The 16,207-nt window shown below is 44.0% G+C and overlaps 1 protein-coding gene across 1 annotated transcript in view; it reads left to right on the plus strand.

Annotated features, from left to right (window-relative positions):
* The first annotated feature begins 1,640 nt into the window (after nt 1–1,640).
* SQOR (sulfide quinone oxidoreductase) overlaps nt 1,641–16,207 on the plus strand; it is a 56,932-nt gene continuing 42,365 nt past the window's right edge. The window contains exon 1 of the mRNA XM_053593537.1: nt 1,641–1,975. The gene's annotated coding sequence lies outside the window, so the exon portion shown is untranslated. The remainder of the gene's footprint in view (nt 1,976–16,207) is intronic.

Here is a 16,207-nt window from a genome sequence, read left to right on the forward strand (position 1 = left end):
AGGGCTGGGTTTGAACCCACCACCTCCTGCATATGGGGCCAGTGCCCTACTCAGGACATGTTTTTTAACTCTGAGTCTGATTCCACAGGCACCAACTTCAAACCACCCAGCAAGTGGCACCTTTCCTGCGATTCCTTCTTGTCTGCACCCTTTCCATCTAAACCTAGATGGGCTTCTTAACTGGGATGGAGAGGGTGGTGGGTCTGGGAGGTAGGGTGAAGAATTTTGGAAATATAGGGGGCCTCTAGGGGACACATTTTTATTTGTCAAAATTTTGGCCTCAAACTCCTGGGCTCAGGCAAACAAAGAGTATTAGTCAAAATTTTGGCACGCCATCTAGTGGCATTTAGAGAGCAGGGACCAGGGATGCCAGCCTCCTGTGCTAAGTGAATAGTTGACATGAAACAGAGACCTGCTTAATTTTTGATGCCCCATTCCTTGCTACAACATTCAAGTATGCAAAAAACCATATTTTTAAAAATAAATTAGGTTTTAACTCAGATAATTATACATTTCAAGTGTTTTAGCATAGTTTTAATATATCAAAATTTCTGGGAATGGATCTCTTGGAAAATACTGAGAAGATTATACTTTATTATGTTCAGAGCTTCTTTACCAAAGTTATTCACCGTTTCAGAAAATCATGTGCAGAAGCAATGCTGCCGGTGGAACTGAGTTGCAATAATTCTACAATCTGCGTTTGCAGCTATGGTCTTTATGATTTTATCATAGGTGCAATCGACCCCTCTGAAGACCGAAAGTGTTGATTGAAACGATTAAAATATAATTACTCAAAATTCACAAAAGTATAAAAGAAACGTACGGGCGGCGCCCATGGCTCAGTGAGTAGGGCGCCAGACTCATACACCGAGAGTGGCGGGTTCAAACCCAGCCCAGGCCAAACTGCAACAAAAGAATAGCCGGGCATTGCGGAGGGCGCCTGTAGTCCCTGCTACTCTGGAGGCTGAGACTGGAGAATCACCTAAGCCCAAGAGCTGGAGGTTGCTGTGAGCTGTGATGTCATTGCACTCTACCAAGGGCGATAGAGACTCTGTTTCTAAAAAAAAAAAAAAAAAAAGAAATGTAAATAATTACACTTACGGAGGAGATTTTTTTCCCAAAGCTTACAGCACTTGCACTTTTGAGGTTATTTAAAGCTTAAAACTCCAGTAAGACTTTTGGGCACCCTATATTTATTATAAAAAGGGGCCGTGGATCTGACATGGTGGAGAACCTCCGACCTACACTTTGCATTCACCTGGAAAGCCGATTGAAACGTCGGGTCATGAAAATGGTATGAGGCGCCGTGTGGAGATCTGTGGCTGAAAGCCAGCTGACCTCGGTCTGCATGAACCCTTCAGCTCTAACCAATGGGAGTAGCTGAGCGTCTCTGAGCCTCAGTCGCCCTGTCTGTAAAACCAGCATGGGAATAGCTGTCTTTCTGAAGTCGTGGTAACCTGGGGAGAAGCCTAGGGCACGCTGGGGCTGACCCGATGCAAACTGCCAAGGCCTCTCCCCACAGCTCCACAGCGCCCCGCCTCCACCTCTGCCAGTAGCGAGCTGTTGGCACCTAGGGACAGGGGCGTCAGCTGGTCTCCGTGTCCTCTCCCGCGGGGCCGGGCCCAGAGCGCGCTGGGGTTAGAGGCCAATGTGCCCCGCCCGCCAGGCCACCCCGCGGGCAGCTCCCTGGGTACTTCGTGGGCCTGCGGAAGCCCTGTTAGTGCTCTGTCCTCCAGCAGCACTCAGAGCCCCAGTGCAGCCTGCGCTGGGTATGGTGCCCGGCTGCCGCGCAGGGCGGGGCAGTGGCGAGACCTTTCCGGACCTTTCCTGGGGGGAGCTTCGCTCTCCCCGCCTACAGCCTCTGCCTGGAGGGCGCGGAGGGCGGGCGTGTCCCCAGCACAGGCCTTGAGCCCCAGAAGGGATCGGCTGTTTTTGCTGCTCCAAAGCAGTGGCGGGAGGCTGCGCTCACCCCTGGGTAAGCGGCGTCGGGGGCGATCTCGGCCCTCGGCCAGGGGAGGGAGTCTGGGTGGGGACGGAGACCTCCATTGAGGCTGGTTGTTGGCCCAGCGCTGCCCTCGCACCCCGGACTCCGCAGATGTGTTGAGCCGCGCCTCCAACTTTCCTTCTCTAATCCCTCCATACCAGCAATTCTTGCCGTCCTTGTCCGGGGTACGGGTTGTCGGACTTTTGCTTCCTTCTCCAAGTGTCAGAGCCTCCAGGAAGTGCAGCGGGCGACTTGAGAGGGGGCGGTTAAAAACCGAAGTATGCGTAGTCTTGTGTGGAAATTCCTGACGCTTTCCACTTGTTGACTGTCCCTCAGCACCGTCCCCGAGCGGGAGTGGGTGCTTGGCGTCCGGGGATCTGGAGCTGACGTTGGCCGGTCTGGACAAATTCATCCACCAATACTGCGCGTGGGGCAGAGGGGACCTCGAGGGGTCAGCTGCGGCTGGAACGCGTAGGGGACAGAATTTAGGACTTGTGCTGAACAGGAATTGGTGGAAGGGCTCCTTTCTTTTCCTCTTCATCAGTCTTTTAGTTATTAAACCCCCAATCTAGCTTTTCACTGAAAGACACAGCGGGCAGTCTCTGGATTTGCCTGGGCTGCCACTGGGCTCTGACGCCTTTTTATGCCATATACCCCTTTTGGCAGCTATGGGAAGACTCAGAACCCCATCTTAGAACAATACTTTTAAAGGTATAAAATAAAGGCAGAACATTATAAAGGAAAAAATTTACGATATAGTAATGTATGTGCTTTAAAAAAAAAACTAATGCTTTATTAAATAACAAGATCTAGCAGTGGACCTAATAACTACCATCATTTTGAAGTAGTAAAGAGTACAAACAATACTTCAAGATACAGACAACACCTATATAATGAGAAAATACCTGGGATTTCTATGAGTGATGAGGTCTTAGGTACTGCTGATACTATAGTAGTTTGTTGCCTACAGGTGCAATTGAAGAAAATGTTAAAATTCAATTAGATATTAATGAAATAAAAGATATAAGTATTAATATTAGTGAAAGTAGATATAATTTTTTTCCATTGATGTTCCTGGCACCCAGGTTAAGTTTCCCTGATAGTAGGAAGGACACTGCCCAGGAAGTCAAGAAGAGAGATGACTTGGTTTTGGGGTTTGACACATCCATTGACACGGCCAAGGTCCAGCATGGCCTTGGCTTTGGAACTTCTTTGACCCTCAGCTTCATTATACAGTGGAAATAGTAACACCTTCCCATGTATTTAAGGCAACCAGAACTGCATCTGGGCCAGGGAGGTGAAGTAGGTACCATCTGTTAGAACTTGTCCGTATTCCTCCCAAGCTGATGGCCATCACCATTGTATCACCAAACGTGGCACATGGAAGGCACCCAGTAAACATTCATTGAATGAATACATGGGTTGAAGAGAGTTGTTTGTAACTACATCTAAAAAATTATCAAGAAGACAGCTGGCAGTTTGGGAAATGACTGTTTAAATTTGAGGTTTTTTTTTTTTTTTAAACTGGCTGAATAAATATATAAACACACCTGGAACTGGAGTGCTTGAAATGTAAGCCAGAGTCCATGGGTCTGTGTATGTTGTTCTGCCAGAGAAAATGAAATTGAATGTAGATAGGAAACCAGGATTTCTTTGCAGAACAGTTTCTCCTCCATCTTGCCTGTGTCTAGGCTTGTTAATGGGATGTGTTGTAACACAGGAAATGTCTTATAACAAAAAGAAAAAGACCCATGATGAGGCATGTCTGGGCATAGATGTACATTTCTCGTTCCCCTTTTTTTTCCACCTTTTCCTGCTCTACTGCCCACTACATAACTCTTCTCTGACCCCAAGGATTTGGGGAATAGAGGCAGTGTGGGTAGTTGGTTAAAAGCTGCCCAGACTAGGCATGAAGGCAACTACTTGCTTTTTAATTCAAAGCCTTAAAGTCTATTTATAAAGAAAAGTAGATCCAGCCATCCATCCCTATGCTTTACTTTGTGAAAATGCTAAACTGGGGCAAGAGGTGGGGAGAGAACTTTGTCAAATAGGGAATTTAGAACACACTGGTGCTGTGTATGACTATATCTCTGGGAAGGGCAAATACTGGTGTTATGGACTGTGCATGTTCCCCTCCCCAAGTGTTATGGACTGTGCATGTTCCCCTCCCCAAGTTCATACATTAAACCCTAACCCCAGTATCTTAGGATGTGGCTGTATCTGGATATAGGATCTTGAAAGAGATAATTAAGTTGTATTAGGTCATTAGCTTGGGGCCTTCTCCAGCATGAGTGGTGTCCTTATAAGAACATGAAAAGACATCATGGCTTGTATGCACATAGAAACAGCCATGTGAGGACATAGTGAGAAGGTGGTCATCTGCAAGTCAAGGAGAGAGGCTTCAGGAGAAGCCTGGACTGTCTGCACCTAGGTCTGTGAGAAAGTAAGTTTCCATCATTTGAACCATCTAATCTATACTATTCAGTCATAATGGTCTTAGCAAACTAATACTACTGTGTATCTCACCAAATAACCCATGTTAGTTGTTGAATCCTGTACATAGTAGGTGCTTTTTAAATGTACGGTTGGTGATGAGATGGTGGTGTTAATGATCATCCTTAAAGGGGTGACTCCCTTCAAATCATAATGAATTTCCAAGTTTTGGTCTTAGCTCAGCCCTCAGGGAAATTTTATTCTGTCTAGCTGGAAATCAGCAGCTCCAGCCTTATCCACACTAATGGAGAGGAAATACCTGTGTCTTTATCCTGAAACTAATCCCTGACTTCTGGGAGGAAGGCCTTCCTTTGGAAGTGAGGCCTACGGTGGTTTCACTCTATGATACTTTCCTATCCTGGCTATTTGTCTAAGGCAGCCCGTGATGTCTCCAAAATGATATATTTTAACAACCACCTTGTTTAGAGTATTGATTGTTAGAGTTACTCAAGAAAGTAATACTCTGGCGGTGCCTGTGGCTCAAGGAGTAGGGTGCTGGTCCCATATGCCAGAGGTGGCGGGTTCAAACCTAGCCCCAGCCAAAAACCACAAAAAAAAAAAAAAAAAAAAAAAAAGAAAGTAATACTCTAGTAAATGTGGTTTTGTGTTTCTGTGAGTACCCAAATGATGCTTGTGATGGATGAGGGTCCATCTCATTCTCTGGCCATCAGAGTTTGGATGATAATCTTGAGCCAAGGTCTAGATGGTCAAGTCTAAGCTGGTTTCAAATTATAGAATGATAATTCTTGACATATCCACTTATTTTGTACTCAGAGAAAAAATGACTCATTCATGGTCCCACAATCTCTGTTTCCTTACTTATAAAATGGAGATAATAATTCCCCTGTCTCATTGTTGTGAGAAATTATGTAAAGCACATATCACAATGATAGCAAGCCTTCAACAGAAGATTTTTTTGCAGATGCTTTTGTTATGCTTGGGTTAGTACACCTACCCATAGCAGCTTCCCTGGTGAATCCCGGTGGATAATGTGCAGGTGTGGGACTTGGGGGCAGAGACTGATAGGAATGGTTTCCATTCTGACTGTGATCTAGGCCTGTCATTGTCGTTGTCATTCTTTGCTACAATAATTCACAGCTCTGATCAATCTAAAGAGTTGGTAGAACAAGTGTCTGCTTGTTGCCATTTGAATGCCTACTTATGACTCCTTATTTCTATTTTCTTCTCATTTAGAGGATCACAAAGCTTTAGAGAAGGAAGGGACCATGGAAGCCAGCCAGCCCAATCTTTTATTTCATTGATGAAGAAAGCATGGCCTGGAATGGTTAAGGCAGAGCCCTCCCTGGCTCTACCTGGAATGTGGATTGTGTCATCTAGTTGGATATAGAGACTCTTGCTGTTAGGGATATGGGAAAACCTGTTATCTTGTCTATATCTCATTCTGTCCTAACCATTAAAGGATTTAGCGTCTCTTCCAATCATGTTCAAAGAACACATGTATACTTACCTTGTAATTAATGAGTCTTTTCTCATTGTGCTAAGACCTTACATACTGGATTCCAGGAAATGATATGCCTGGGAAATTGGTCAGTCCCTGTTGATAGTGAAATTCCACCCTGTGGAGTCTCTTTCTATGTGAGACTCTGAGCTGGAAGTGTGGTGCTCCTGAGGCTATGAGTCATTTTTCTCAACAGATTCAAGCCTAAGTTGATCCCTGCTGTGTGACTAGGAGCAACATTCCATATCAGGCTTCCTTCTCCAGGGAATTGCGTTCTGTAGTCTGCAGACGCATACACAGACATGTGTTGACTTTGAAAGGGAACCTGAAAGACACCTGACCAGAGGCCAACTGTGTTGGTGGGGTGGAAGGGGAGCTAAGTTGCGCTTATTTTTATTTATTTTTAGAGACAGAGTCTCATTCCATTGCCCTTGGTAGAGTGCTGTAGCGTCACAGCTCACAGCAACCCCCAGCTCTTGGGCTTAGGCGATTCTTCTGCCTCAGCCTCCCAAGTAGCTGGGACTACAGGTGCCCACCACAATGCCTGGCTATTTTTTGTTGCAGTTTGGCCAGGGCCGGTTTGAACCCACCATCTCGGTTTATGGAGCTGGTACGCCACTCACTAAGCCACAGACGCTGCCCTGTTGTGCTTATTTATACATGTGAATGGTGAGATGTTAAGCCCCCACTGGATAATGCAAACACAAAAACATGGCTTTTAAAAAATTGTTTTTCTATAGAATTCAGTCAAAACCTTTAACTTTCTGTTGAAACTATCTAATTGACTGACTTAGTTTTTCCTTTTCTGGAGCCCAAGTGAAAATGTTTTCCTTATAGAAATATATTTTTTTATTTTTTGCTTAGCAATTATATTAGTTGGGTGAAACTGTCAGTTCTCCCATTATAATGCTTTCCTTGATTATAAAACAAGCATAGGCTAGGGAAACTTGTAGGAAATTTCTCAGTAGCAAAAGGAACCACTATTTCACTGGAGTCATCATTAGCGATTCTTAATCAGTAACTCTTTAAAGAAAATGTCCAGTTTGCCCCTCATGAGTTAGGGAGCTGAAGAACCCCATTGTGGCTCCAAGCCTTGAATCATCAGAGAGCCGTATAGTGTATGATCATTCCTGTTTCCCTGATGACTCAGTCCTGGTCCACAACTGGAGCACTTGCTTCACAGCTTAATATTTAAACAATGTTTGGATTTATAACAGCTCTGGAGGGAGGGTTCCAGCATGGCCCTGAAGGGCTAAGATTGCTCCATTTTCCGTATTTGTTAACAATATAGTAATACAGTTCCTGAACACACAGGCGAGGAGTCACTGCCATTACTCAAGGAGAGATGTGCCAAGAGGAAGGGCATGGCAGCCTCATCCCTTTGAAGAACAACAGTCATTTCATTTCAAGGGGGAGTTTCCTTCTCTCTCTCTCTCTCTGCTTTGGACCTTTACTGAGCTTTGAGTAACCTAGTTCTGATATGTCCTCTCTTCATTCTATCCACCTGAATTAAGTGGCTGTAATGTTATAGTTCACATTTTTTTCCTTCTCTATCCCATGTAGCTAATTGTTGCAAAAGGGTCTTCAACATGTATCTCACATTCACAGCTTTATCTCTATTCCAATGGTCTAGACCCTGCTCTTTCTAGTGCCTGGATTTCTGAAACAGCCACTCACTGAATTCATCAATGAATTATCACATTCCTAGCATTTCCTGTTGGAATTGATGGACAACTCTTATTCATTGTTGGCTCCCCAGTGCCTACCACAATGCATAGTAAACTCTCAAAAATGCTGAACTTAACTGACTTGCTACAATTCATCCTCAAAACACCCCCCAGAGGAATCCTTCTAAATCCAGTTTTATTAATAACCTCTAAGGACTCTCACTGTCATCATAGGGACCGCAAGCTCCAATACACACCAGGACCAAGCAGGTGACTTAAATGAGTGACAAGGCAAGGTGGGGCTAGGGGGAACTGGAATCTTATGTAGTGTGGAGATGGCCTGAATGCTCAGCTCCAAGCCAAGAGTTTTTTTTTTTTTTTTTTGACTCTGTGAATCTGTATTTGGCACACTTTAGGAACTTGGGGGTGAAGCCTTGTGGGATGAGGGAGGGAAGGATTTAAAAGGGACTCTCCATTCACCATGGGAGAGGAAGGGGAGGAAGCTGGCCAGGTCTGTGGCTTCCTGGCACCGGTTCATGAGGAAAGATCAGTGATCTGATCAGTGATCCACTTAACCAAGGTAAGATCCCCTGCAGACCCCACCTTAGGCAGGCACCAGTGTAAGTTAAAGGAATGAAGGCTTCGGGTCTTTCATCAATTGTCTACTGTGAGAATGTGGGCTTTGTGTCATCAGAGGTCAACAATCTGGAATTTTTTGGGGGTGAGAACTCCAAAATTTGGATTGTTGGCAACTAATTTGAAATCTAAGACAACACTCTGAACCAAAGAAAACACAGCATCTGGCTGGCAGGTTGCTGCTTTGTGACATCTAAATGGGATTGCTATTGTCTAAACTTACATTCTGAGACCTAAATGTTAGTAACATATGCCCACTCAGTCTTATTTCTCTCTCTGCCCAGTGGACACTTGCCCTAGGCTGCCTTCCTTTTTGCACACAATTAGGTGATTCTTATGCCAAGTGATTCTCCTTCCAAAACCTTAAATCCAGTCGTCCAAAACTAGCTCACACAGGCCCCTGCTTTAACTTCCCTGTTTCTGCTCACGTAATTTCTTTCTCTTCACCTGCCTGGATGTAAACTTAGACTTATTTTTCTCCCGGAAGTCTTCCTTCCTACTCCAAAATCATTCTTCTTCTTTTTTTTTTTTTTCCTGGTCTCTCTCTTATCTGAACCATTATTTGCATTTCTAATGCTAACACCTAATTCAGGCTCTATCATTCACACCTGGACTACTGCAATAGACGTCTGATTTGCTGAACTGTTTTTTCTCCTCCAACTTAATTTGCTTCACACCAGATTCCTCGTCTCAAAGCTGCCCTCTTTGTTCTATCACTTTGTGTACAGCTTTGTTTTTCCATGTAAAGCCTCAGTGTCCTGGCATGGCTCTTCATAATCTGGTTAAGAGATTTCCTTCCTGTCATCTCAAAGTCAGTCAAATCTGATCCACCTCCCATTGCCCAAACACTGAGTGATAAGCTGGGCTTCCTGCCTTGTCAGTCAGGGTATCTGGGAAACAGTTGACACACTGAAAGTGTTATTAGGAAGGCTTCATGAAGTAACCACTTGCAGAGGCTTGGACAGGCTTCAGGGAAATCAGCAAGAGTGGAGAAGCATTTGTATTGGTTTGGGGCTTGAGGATGCAAGTAGGGAGGCTGATGAGAGGGTAGCAGGTGGCTACCCCACAGAGCTGAGGTGGAAAGCTAAGGAATGTATTCACTGCTGAGCTTGGCAGAAAGGGGGCTGAAGAATATATATCCTGACCTTCCTCTCTTCCTAACCTCTAATCTTCTACTAGTGCCTTCCATTGGATGAACCCAATTGGAAGCCAGAAGACAATGGAGGCCAGCTGATGCATACTGTATGGGTCTGCTCTTAGGGCTCAGAGCCCGGGTAGGGAAGGGTGGAGAGGGATCTGGAGGGCAGAGCCCGGGCAGGGAAGGGTGGAGAGGGATCTGGAGGGCAGAGCCCGGGCAGGGAAGGGTGGAGAGGGATCTGGAGGGCAGAGCCCGGGCAGGGAAGGGTGGAGAGGGATCTGGAGGGCAGAGCCCGGGCAGGGAAGGGTGGAGAGGGATCTGGAGGGCAGAGCCCGGGCAGGGAAGGGTGGAGAGGGATCTGGAGGGCAGAGCCCGGGCAGGGAAGGGTGGAGAGGGATCTGGAGGGCAGAGCCCGGGCAGGGAAGGGTGGAGAGGGATCTGGAGGGCAGAGCCCGGGCAGGGAAGGGTGGAGAGGGATCTGGAGGGCAGAGCCCGGGCAGGGAAGGGTGGAGAGGGATCTGGAGGGCAGAGCCCGGGCAGGGAAGGGTGGAGGGGGATCTGGAGGGCAGAGCCCGGGCAGGATGGTGGAGAGGGATCTGGAGGGCAGAGCCCAGGCAGGGATGGTGGAGGGGGATCTGGAGGGCAGAGCCCGGGCAGGATGGTGGAGAGGGATCTGGAGGGCAGAGCCCGGGCAGGATGGTGGAGGGGGATCTGGAGGGCAGAGCCCGGGCAGGGAAGAGTGGAGGGGGATCTGGAGGGCAGAGCCCGGGCAGGGATGGTGGAGGGGGATCTGGAGGGCAGAGCCCGGGCAGGGAAGGGTGGAGAGGGATCTGGAGGGCAGTCTCCACCTCTTCAATTCATTTGCTTGTGCCACGTATTCCCTCCTCCTGGTGTACTCTCCCACAGCAGTTCCACTTATCAAGACGTTGCTAGTGTATTACCTCCTGCTCAGATTCTACCTGTTTCCCCAAGGTTTCATTGATTATGCTTTATCAGAACACCTCATGGCATTTGGTACATATTGATGACATGGCACTTGGCTTCTGCCACTGGAGTTAAGGGTGGTGAGATGTATGCACTGCCTTCTCTTTCTAGCTCGAGTAGGGATGTGTCCTAGCACTTTGTGTTTTCCTTCACACTCAATAAACTTTTTGTTTTTGGAATATAGTTCCACCTTCATTCACTGTATATATGTCTGGCATATAAAGGTATTGAGTAAATCTACTTATTCTTTTTAGCAAATATTCCTGCTTTGTACCAGCCGCTTTACTAGAAACTGGGAATAAAACAGTGAACCTGTCACATCAGGGCCTTGCACTGACAAAGCATGCATTCTAGTGGAACAGACTACATGTTAGTCCTTCCCACTTCTTTCAACTATTATATCCTCCTGAAATGGGCTTTCCTGCTTCCTTTTCTTAGCCGTGGCTCAAAGTATAGCCTGAGTCCCAGCTTCTCGAGTCCCTCTAGCCCAGTAGTTTTCAACTGGTGTGCCTCGAAAAAGTGTCAAGACCATTAATTAAATTATTTTCAAAAGACGTTTAAGGCACAGTAAGCATATTCCGTTTGTAAACATTTGTTTTTCATCAACATGATTTAAGTGTGCCACGAAAGTTTAACTAATTTAAGTGTGCCATGAAAGTTTAATTAATTGAAAAATGCTGCTATAGCTCATATTGATTCTATAGCTGTATTATCTACCCTTCCCTTCCTGGGACTTTCTTGTCGTCACTCAGTTATTTGCTGATGTTTTGATGCATCTACTTACCCAGAAAGATTGAAAGCTCTTAATGGTTTCAGACTCTGGTTCTAGACTCTGGTCTCATCTATCTCCACTGGCACTATCTGGGCCCTTCTGTCCTTCTCTGGGATAGTCCAGATGGCTGGAGGTGTAGGTAGAAAACCTCTGCAGTCAACCAAGAGTGTAGCACTGAGCTCTTTGGCTGCCTCCTCAGGAACAGTTGCCAAAAAATGGGGGTACATTTATTTTCCAACCCTACATCATTTCTGTACTAGTGGAAAGGGTACTGGGGTTGGCTTCCAAAAATCTAGGCTTGTTTTCCAGCTCATAGATTTCTTTTTTCCCCTTAGGGACAGGGTCTCATTCTGTTGCCCAATGGTGTCATTACATTGCACTGCAGCCTCAAACTCCTGGGCTCAAGTGATTCTCCTGCCTTGGCCTCCTGAATAGCTGGGACTACAAGCATGTATGACTATACCCAGCTAATTTTTCTTATTTTTTTGTAGAGATGAGGTCTCTCTATGTTGCCCTTGCTGTTTGGTTTTGAATTCCTTGCTTCATGTGATCCTTCTGCTTCAGCTCAAACATTTAACCATCATGTCATTGAACTTCTCTGGACCTCAGTTTCAGAGAAGTAAATGAGAATAATAATACCTATCTCATGGGATTGTTGTAGAGATTAAGTACTATGATATATGTTTTAGTCTCCTATTGCTGCTGTAACAATACAGATTTATATCTTATTATACTCTAGATGAGAAGGTCTGGCTCAGATCTCACAAGGCTAAAATCAAGGTTCTGGCAGGGCCACATTCCTTCTGGAAGCTCCAAAGGAGAATCTATTTCCTTTCCTTTCCTAGTTTCTGGATATTGCCCACATCTTTGGTTCCTGGCTCTGTTCCTCCATCTTCAAAACCAGCAATTTTTCATCTTTCTGACCATTTTTCCATAGGCCATGTCTCTCATAACCATAGAAGGCTTTCTGTTGTTAAGGATTATGTGATTAGATTAGATTAGATTAGATTAGTACAATTCAGGATGCTTTCTTCTTCTCAATGTCCTTGATTTGATTATATTCATACAGCCACTTTTGCCACATGTTCACATGTCCTGGTGATTAAGACATCTTGTGTGGGAGTGGGGGGGGGCGGCAGCAGGGGGGCATTAGTTTGCTTATCACAGTCCATACTCAGGCTCCTGGAGACTCATGCCCATTCCAACATACAAAATGTATTTCTTCTAGTCCAAGTTCTCCAAAAGTTACAGCATTAACTCAAGTCCAGATTCTAATCTAAATCTCAATTTCATCATCTAAAGATTCTAATTATGTATAAATGAGGTTCTGGGTCTGGTCTGTCCTGGGGAACAATTCTTGTCTATCTGTGGACCTGTGAAACTAAAGAAACAAGTTATCCGGTCCCAAAACACCAGATAGAGTAGATACAGGTTTAATTTATAAATTAAATTAAATGGTAGAGTAGATACAGGATAAAAATTAAAGACATTCTAGTTAAAAAAGGGAGAAAATGGGAGGAAAGAAAGGAGTCATCAGTTCCAAGAAATTTCAAAGTTCAACTGAACAAATTCCATTAGGTTTCAGAGCCTGGGAATAATTCTTCATGGTTTTCAGCTCTGCCCTCTAGGCTCATGGCTCAGCCTTTTGGGAAATCCTTTTTCATAAAATGTAGCATGTATTTGCAACTGAGTAGTTCTAGTTAAATTTCATTTAACATTTATTCCTTCAGTTTATCCATTTTTCTCTTGCCTTTTACTAAAAGCAGCAAGAAAAATCATCTTGTTTGGAAATCTTCAATACTTTGCTTGGAAATCTCCTCAGCTAAATGTTCAATTTAATCTTTTACAATAGTCCCGCCTTTGTCTATTTTTTGGCTTTCTGCAGTTTTAATTACCTATGGTCAGCTGTAGTCTGAAAATATTAAATGAAAAATTCCAGAAATAAACAATTAATAAATGTTAAATAGTGTGCCCTTCTGAGTGGCCTGATGAAATCTCATGCTGTCCCACTTCTGTCCTGCCTGGGACATAGACATCCTTTTGTTCAATATGTCCACACTGTATATGCTACCCACCTGTTATTTAGTGGCCATCTTGTCATCAGATTGTTGCAGTATTAAAGTGCTCGTGTTTAAGTAACCCTTGTTTTACTTAATAATGACTCCAAAGCATAAGAGTAGTGATGCTGACATATTCTTGTAATTGTTTTATTTTATTATTAGTTATTGTTAATCTTATTGTGCCTAATTTATAAATTAAACCTTATCATAAGCTGGTATGTATAGAGAAACCCTATATAAGGGTTCGGTACCATCTGAGTTTCAAGCATCCACTAGGGTCTTGGAACATATTCCCATGGATAAGAGAGGACTCCTGTGTAAATTCTACTTTCCATGTAACTGCAGTTCTCTCAAGCTTTCTGCCACTATAAAACATGGATCCCTTTTCTCCAGTGTCCTATAACCTGTTTCTCATCTCATTCTGAGTCTCAGCAGCAGTAACATTTATATTTCTGCTATTGTGTGTTTGAGATGATTTAGGTATTCTCTAAGGTGATTTGTGTTTTCTCTACTGTGCCTCCTACTTCTGCAAAGCCAATTTCCACTGATGCACTGTTTTTTGCCTTTTCATTCTTTCACTTATTTTCACTTTCAAATGTGTACAAAACAGACCAGCACAAGGAATGTCCATATATATCCATTAGTTGGCTTCAAGTTCAAGTTGCTATCTCCTCATGGTCCATCTTGTTTTACCTACAATCCTACACACTTCATGAAATAGTTTCAAGCAAATTCCAAATCATTATAACTGTAAGAATTTCTAAAAGGTAAAGAATTTTTTTTTTTTTTTGCAGTTTTTGGCCAGGGCTGGGTTTGAACCCACCACCTCTGGCATATAGGGCCAGCACCCTAATCCTTTGAGCCACAGGTGGCGCCCTTTTTTTTTTTTGGAGACAGAGTCTTGTTCTATTGCCTGGGCTAAAGTGCTGCATCTTCATCAGAGCTCACCGAAACCTCAAACTACTGGGCTTAAGTGATCCTCCTGCCTTGGACTCCTGAGTAGCTGGGACTACAGGTGCATGCCACCATGACTGGCTAATTTTTCTATATTTTGTAGAGATGGGGTCTTGCTTTTGCTCAGGCTGCTCTCAAACTCCTGGCCTCAAGCAATCTTCCCTGCTCCCCCCCAAGTGCTAGGATTACAGGCCACCAAACCTGGCCAAAAAGCAAACAAAAAAACCAACGAAACAGTCTTAAAAACCTAAATCAGTACTATTACTATACCTTGCTTTCCATGCAAAACAAATGAAAAAACCTCCACCCTACCCCAGATTTTCTTCTTTTCAATATACTTAGTAAGCTAAAATTTAATACCATGTATTCCTTCCCACCCCATTCCATGGGATTCAACCAACCTGTTTTTAAATTTGAATGAGAATAAAATTCAGCCAGTAGGCATCTTTATTGAGAGCCACTCAGTTGATTTAGAATTAATAGAGAGCTTTTTATCTAGCTTAAAAGCATGATACTATTTAATTAAAAAATGTGTTACATGTGCCACTAAATTTTTCTTTTTACTGATTTTTAAAAAAGTGTGTTTAACCTTGTAAGACTGTAGAAATAAAGTGGTTGCATTCTTTATTGGTGATTAATTCTTATTTATGAAACTAACAAGTATATGTGTTTCAGGCTGTCTTCTGGGAGACTAAGAAGTCATATTAGATTTATGCTCCTTGATTATTTTGTTGATAGAAGTTTTCTATTTCTTCTCTGCTGACCTCAGGGCTGAGTCTGGCCTTCCTTTCTTTCCCTTTGTTTTCTGGTTAAGATGGCGTGGCTGTTGCTTCCTTCAACTGTCCGTCATTCTGGTTGTTGCAATAGACTTGATTTAGGTCAGTGTTAGAAATTGGTGTTGGTTCCTGAGTAATGTTTTCTGACACTACTTCTAACACAACATGTCTGGTTCCCAATACCAAACAGTTCTCTGATACCAAGCGAGTGCCCAGCAGTACAATTCAGTTCTGACATCACTTCCTGGAGTTAGCAGAGACTCCATAGTTTAAGAGTCAGCCCCACAGACAGCCCCCACTTCAGATCTAGCCAGGTAGTGCTTTGCTGCCGGCCCCCAGGTGACCCACACTTGTGTCTGGCTGACTGTAAATTCCAGGGTTCCCATGATCTTCCCTTTAGGTTCCATAATTAGGTAGAACTACTCAAAGGACTCAAGAAAACATCTTACTTATGTTTACTGGTTTATTATAAGAGATACATCTCAGGAATGGCCAAATAGAAGAGATACATAGGACCAGTTATGGGAAGTGGAGCCACAAAGCTTCTGTGGCCCCTCTAGGTGGGTGTGTGCTCCCAGCACATCAGTGTATTCACTGCCCTGGAAGCTCTTCTCTCCACTTTCAAGTGTTTTTCTAGAACTTGGTCTCCAGAACCCCTGCCCTTCTGGTGGTCAGTGGTGGAGCTGAAAATTCTAGCCTTCTAATTATAATCATGTGTTTGGCCTTTCTGGTGACCAGTTCCATACTGATCGATCTAGGGATCCCACCCTGAGTCACCTCATTAGCATAAACTCAGGGGTTCCCTATGAACAACCAAAGACACTCCCATCATTCAGAATTCCAAGACTTTTAGGAGCTCTGTGCAAGGAACTGGAACAAGGACCAAATATATTTTTTATTATACCACAGTTTTTTTTGGTTGTAGTTGTCATCATTGTTGTTTGGTGGGCCCGGGCTAGATTCGAAGCCGCCAGTTCCGGTGTATGTAGCTGACACCCTAGCTGCTTGAGCTACAGGCGCTGAGCCTATAACACAGTTTTTAAGTGGCACTTAAAAAAATTATGATTTATATATCATTGTCCTGGGTTGTTTCTAGTCTTTGACACTACTTTCTTTGTAAATAGGGTTAGATTATGGTTGTAGCTTTTCTGATCTGTAAGTTTAGATGATGTTGCATTGTTAGACTGAGAGTTTATTGAGATTTGGGGGAGTATTGAAACTTGGGACATTTCTGCTAGCACATTCTTTTGCATTTTTGGAATCATTATTTATAGTTCAAAAATG

The sequence above is a fragment of the Nycticebus coucang genome, chromosome 6 (assembly GCF_027406575.1).
Source record: "Nycticebus coucang isolate mNycCou1 chromosome 6, mNycCou1.pri, whole genome shotgun sequence".
Classification (NCBI taxonomy): Eukaryota; Metazoa; Chordata; class Mammalia; order Primates; family Lorisidae; genus Nycticebus; species Nycticebus coucang.